We start from the raw sequence: 6,645 nt of genomic DNA on the forward strand, positions 1-6,645 counted from the left end.
GAGAAAGTCTCACTAGAGTCACAGATATTAATAAAAGGACTTTTAAAAAATTCAGTCAGGTGCCAGAGATCATATCTTAACCAGATTTCCCGGTCTGAGAAAGGCCAGTGAGTGGCCTACAGCCAGGCAGGCAATTGCCAAGGGTGGGATGACACACACGGAGGGGTGTGGAGATGACCCAAAACTTTGGAAAACCTAGTATTAACTCACAGTAGGAAACAGCCCCAAACAAATAAACTTCCCATCCCTGCTCCTCCCTTTCCCCTCCAACGGTGTTCAATTTGATCTGTAAGCATATGTTAGGTTTTCTGAAGTCATTTATCGGTAAGCAGAGTACAGCAATCCTTTCATATGGTCAGACCCCTGGTTGAAAATCACCATATGTGAGATTTTATAAAGCAAAAGGATCTTTTACCCAAGCTTGGAATCACCTCTTCTTTATTTGTATTATTCACCAAAGCAGATATTTCCTGGCTCCCAAAACAGCTCAAGTTTTAACCAGAATGTGGGCTCAGGCTTTGACCTGGATCTGGGCTCTTCGACTCCCATGGAAAGGTAGCCCCTAATGAGCACACAACGTGACAAACAGGCCATTTTAGTGTTTCCAGGAGAATTATTTTGTACGCAGAAGAAATAAGACAGTTACCCCCTCCCTCATACCCACACACCTTTTTCTTAACTTTTTGACTCATTCAAGGTATCATGTGGCCAATAATTATTAACATTTCTATTGGTCACCAGGTAACATATTAAGTGACAACATACTTGGCTACTAATAGATAAAATTTAATTCTGAATGGAGTCATACATGAGCCATCCTGTAAGATTAGAAAATAACTGTTTTTGTATTAAAGAAAATATGTGAAAACTCTTTAAAACATTTAAGAAACTTAAGCCAGCCGTAGCCCACAAAAGTTTCATTCACTCCATAATCAACAAATATGTACTATCTACTTCATTTCTGGACTTAGGGAATTGAATGGTGACCAAGATAATCAAGGTCCTCGCCCTTAAGAAACAACTTCTAAATGAAGCAGGGGTTGATGGTGGAGAAATGGATATGGACAATGGTAAATACAAAGGAAAATATAAATTAGATGAAGGACAGGGAAGTGACTGGGGGAAAGTGAGATGCTTAGATTACGTGCTGAGGAAACGCCTCTTTGAGAAAATGTGTTTACTCCTGAATGGTAAGGGGGGGAAAAAAAGCTTGGCAAGTTAACTGAAAGGCCAGAGCAGCTGGTGTGATGTAAGATAAAGTCAGAAAGGTAGTCACGTAAGGAAGGCATCAGAGCGCTTTTCACAATTGGGGATGGGGTAATTCATCTTTTGGGAATTCTAGACTAGGGCTGGCAAACTGCACCCCGCCAGCTAAATCTGGCCCTCTGCCTGCTTTTATAAATAAAGTTCTATTGAAACACAGCCATGCTTGTTCATTTACGATTGCCTTTGGCTGCTTTTGTACAACAATGGTAGAGTTATGTAGTTATAACAGAGAGTATATGGCCGGTAAAGATAAAGTCTGTAAAGGGCGATGTGGCCATTTAGAGAAAAGGTTTATCAACTCTTGCTTTAGACTATGCATTCTTAATGGGTTTTGGGGCTGTTGCAGTTCATTTATTAAAAGCTCTCTACCATGTTAGCCTCACTTTCTCTAAAGAAACAAGACATGATTACTAAAACTGGAAGTTCTAAGAAATAAAAATTACCTTGAAATAGGGATCAGACTTGGCTGTATCAGGTAAGTAAACAAATTACCTAGCCAAAGACTGCTTCATTGCAGCAAGAAGTTATCTCACATTGCAAGAGGTCTGTGAGCAAGTTTCATTATTTTAGTGGTATGACAATGATATGACATTGTCATCAAGGATCCAGGTACTTGGCATCTTTCTGCTGTCCGCAGGATGTGGGAGAGCTCACTCTTTTTTATTTTATTTTATTTTATTTTATTTTATTTTATTTTATATATTTTTTCAATTAAAATTTATTGGGGTGACAATGGTTAGTAAAATTACACAGGTTTCAAGTGTACAATTCTGTAATACATCATCTATATATCACATCGTATGTTCACCACCCAGAATCAGCTCTCCTTCCATCACCATGTATTTGATCCCCTTTACCCTCTTCTACTATCTCCCCTCCCCCTTTACCCTCTGGTAACCACTGAAATATTGTCTGTGTTTATGAGTTTTTGTTTCTTTGTTTGTCTGTCTTGTTCCTTTGTTGTTTTCAGTTTTATATCCTACGTATCAGTGAAGTCATATGGTGCTTGACTTTTCTGTTAGACTTATTTCACTTAGCATAGTAATCTTGAGATCCACCTATGTTGTCACAAATGGCACTATTTCATCTTTTCTTACGGCAGAGTAGTATTCTATTGTGTACATATACCATGTCTTCTTTATTCAATCATCTATTGAAGGACACTTTGGTTGTTTCCATGTCTTGGCCACCATGAATTATGCTGCAATGAACATCGGAGCACATATATCCTTATGGATAAATATTTTCAGATTTTTGGGGTATACAAGGTCTGACGATTAAGTTCGCGAACTTGTTGCAATGATGTTGCTAACCTTTTTTTGATATCAGAGGGATTATTCATTATGAATAATAGTTAACAAAGTTTACTATTTGGAAGTGCTAAAAAGGTTGCATGAAAAAATTAGACCACCTAAAATTTTCGCAAACAATTCATGGCTCTTGCATCACGACAATGCACCAGCTCACACGGCACTGTCTGTCAGGGAGTTTTTAACCAATAAGCAAATCACTGTATTGGAACACCCTCCCTACTCACCTGATCTAGCCCCCAATGACTTCTTTCTTTACCTGAAGATAAAGGAAATATTGAAAGGAAGACATTTTGATGACATTCAGGACATCAAGTGTAATACGATGACAGCTCTGATGGCCATTCCAGAAAAAGGGTTCCAAAATTGCTTTGAAGGATGGACTAGTCACTGGCATCAGTGTATAGCTTCCCAATGGAAGTACTTCGAAGGTAAATGTAGTGATATTCAGCAATGAGGTATGTAGCACTTTTTCTAGGCTGAGTTTGTGAACTTAATTGTCTGACCTCATATACACAGGAGAGGGATTGCTGAGTCATATGGTAATTCTATTTTTAATATTTTGAGGAACGTTCACACTGCCTTCCATATCAGCTGCACCAATCTGCATTTCCACCAACAGTGTATGAGAGTTCCTTTTTCTCCACAGCCGGGAGAACTCACTCTTATGGTAGCAAGATGGCTGCAATGGTTCCTCGAGGGAATGTAGACAAGATGTAAGGTATCTAGCAACTGAAAAGGTTGGATATTTCCTCTCACATGCCTCTCTATTAGGGAAGAAAAAAACCTTTATGGCCCACAGTTGCTACCTGCTTATATCTCCTTGCTAGATTAGCTTGTTTACACCAATGTCTGTAAGGATATTAAACTTACTATGGTTGGCTTAGGCTAACACTCACCACCTGGGAATTGCACGCATACATGGCGAACAAATGCCCAAAAAAGGTCAGGCTTCTGCCAGCAAGAAAGGCAGGTAGGAAAGACCGAGAGCTGGGCAGCCAAGGTAACTGCCACAATCTTGGTAAAATAATGCTATGTCTGTCCCGAGATATTCAGAGAATAAATATGAAAGGTGGAAATGAGCTGAGAAACAAACTGTGCAAATCCTCCCATTGGGATGTGGGTTGGTGGTAGTGGAACATGGTTGATTGCATAGTTCTTTTCTGATTTAATGCAAATTTCATCTATTGCTTCCATAACAGGTTGAATAATTCATTCCCACATGTGGATAACTTGCTCTCAAGGCAACGTCTACAATACATCTCGCCTCTGTGGTGAGTCATTTTTTTGGACAGCTGTCTCCTGAGCTCGAAGAAACCACAATTGTTTGAATATGGATTTGATTCAATTGAGGTTTGCAAGTAGGGACCTGAGACCATATGGGGCTCACCTCGGGTTCTCAAACAGGTTCTTCCCAAACATCGCTCTAGTTATTTGCATTCATTACCTCTCCAGCTGGCTGGAAACCACAGGCTCCTTTAATCGCCTGCTTCAGGGTTTATTTTTTTGTTTTGGAAGGAACTCCCCTCTTGGGAAAAGGTGCATTTGCTTCTTTGGTCTATTCTCCACATATTCAGAGTGCCTAGTACCTGGCCCTGGTTCTCAGGAGACTGAATTAGTTGCTGTGTTAATGGCATTGTCTGGGACATCTGTGAAGTTATTTTAGCGAGAAATGTTAAAGGAGCTGAAACCCAGCAAAGATTAGGCAGCAAGAACTGTCTCGAGGACGGAGTCTTGCTGCAGTAGATGAATTTATATAATACCTGAGTCTTTGTTTTGTTTTACTTTATTTTGTTTTTATTTTGTTTTTAATAGAAGCTATTATAGCAACAGGGAAGCGACTGAAGTCCTATGATATTTGTAGAGGACTGACCAAGGCTGAATCATTTCAACTTTGAGACTAAAGTCACTCAGATTGAATTGACTTTTGCAGAGCACAAGTTCTAGATTCAATCTCCCAAGAGACTATCTGACTTCCAGTCTGTGGAGAAAGATTACTCTTTTAGACCTCTGCTGTCATCACTCAGCCCCTCTTTTGTTCTTTCTTCACTCATTTATTTTCTAAGGAGAACACCTTTTATGTGTGAGGCACTGTATTTGGCACTGAGAACAAACAAATAAGACATTTATTAAGCACTTGCGATGAGCCATGTGCTTAAGGCAGGGTCCCTGCCCTCAAGGATCGCCCTGTTTAGTGGGGGGAAACTGGCAGCTCAACATGCAACTATAACGCAGTGAGATGACTTTAAAGGGCATAAGCAGTATTGACTCACAGTGAGGAACATGAACTTGAGTGCCCGATGTTGGATTCAAACTGTGTGACTTTGAGTGAGTTACTGAGTGAATGCCAGCCTCAGCTTCCTTATTTGTAAAGTGGGGATACAACTAGGGGGTCATCACAGAGTTACGGTAAATGTGAAAGGAGAGCATGCTCTGACGTTGGGAACGTAACATTTGGCAGGGGGCAAGTGTTCGGTAACTGTCAGCTACGTCATGTGCTATAATCAGGGCAGCCCTGCAAGGTAGCACGGCGGTTGTACACAGAAGCGGCATGGAAACCAAGCTATCATCTAATGTCCTGTGAGCTTGGGCAAGTTACTCACCCTCCCTGTGCCTCAGGTTTCTGCTCTGCAAAACGGAGATAATACCTAATTCAAAGAATGGTTGTAAGACTTAAGTGATGTGATACACGTAAAGCTCTTCGCATGATGACCCAACAGATGTCAGGTACATTACTGTAACTGCTGGGGCTACTGAAACAACACAGGCAACCACCCACAGCTCCAAACACAGTTTTCAGAGATGGCAATACTTGAAAACGTGTGTCATTTGTTACAGGGACAGGGGTCAAAGCCCTCAGCCTCCATGGCTGTGAAAACAACTCTGCACCTGTTTTCTGCATCACAGATCAGTGGCATCTTGTTTGTGTAGTTTGAACAGAACATTAAATTATGGAAAATTTGAGAGTCATTGCCTTTGTATTTTTCATGGGATAGTACAGGGTGTGACATATCCAGACTCATCTTTCTCCCTCCTCAATGGCCAAACTTTCCTAGAAGTTTTCATCTCAAGTTACAGAAAACACCTTCAAAAGCACTGAGGTGAGACCCCCTCCTTTACACTGACCACTAAGGCCCCCTTTCCACCCCCCAAAGCTCTGCTCATCCCCAAAACTCTAATTTTAGCCTGTGGACAGCCCTGCACACTGGCAGCAATTCTAGGAAATGAGTGTGAAGAAAGGAAATGACTGATGAGCAGGATGACATGAGACACCTATAGGTGCTTTTGTGCTCTCCAAATCCTCCTGACCTGGCAGGCAACGAGTCTTCCTCACCAGGAATGATGTGACCCAGAGCGAGACATAGGTCATTTCTGACTTTGCTCCCCCTCACTACTTTTCCTTACCGTAGTTTTTGGTTATAAGTGTTCTTTTACAAATTGTGTCACCATTTTTTTTTCTATTAGAGGATAACTCTCCCTCTACTCTCAATTCAAGTACTTCAGAAGAGTTGGCCCCACTGCAGATGGTTCACTAGGCATATACATCTGGCCCAGGCCTAAGCACACCAGGGACTTCCCTTCCGCTAGTTCTGGTGACTGGTTTAGGGAGGGGCACTGACTCAGTTTAGGCCAACAGCCATCCAACTGAGACTCCTGGTTCTCCCATTCAGGTTGTACTTTATCCTGGAGGGACAGAAGCCTGCAGCTTCCAGCGGGCATCAGGGCATACCTGAGCCCGCAACTGCAACAGATCTCATGGAAGGCAACAGAGAGGAAAGAAAAACAGGGCCTAGGGGGATTATTCAAGCTCCTGAAACCTCCCAAATCCTGGACTTTTCATTGACGTGAGTCAGTAAGTTCACCTGTTTGCTTAAGCTGGTTTTGTGTTTAGTTTTCTGTCTCTTGCCACCAGCAGAACGCATGTTTCAGACCTGCAGAAACTGGCGAGAGTCACCCCGTTGAGCCCCCAATAGGTTATACTGCTGGCCTGACCAAACCTTGCAGAATAGAGCAGGAAAATGTCCCAAACCACTTTGGCAGCTCCAAGGGAGAGTACAAAAGAAGCCCT

Source organism: Rhinolophus sinicus, chromosome 5 (genome assembly GCF_057876585.1).
Source record: "Rhinolophus sinicus isolate RSI-liver-muscle chromosome 5, RSI-T2T, whole genome shotgun sequence".
Classification (NCBI taxonomy): domain Eukaryota; kingdom Metazoa; phylum Chordata; class Mammalia; order Chiroptera; family Rhinolophidae; genus Rhinolophus; species Rhinolophus sinicus.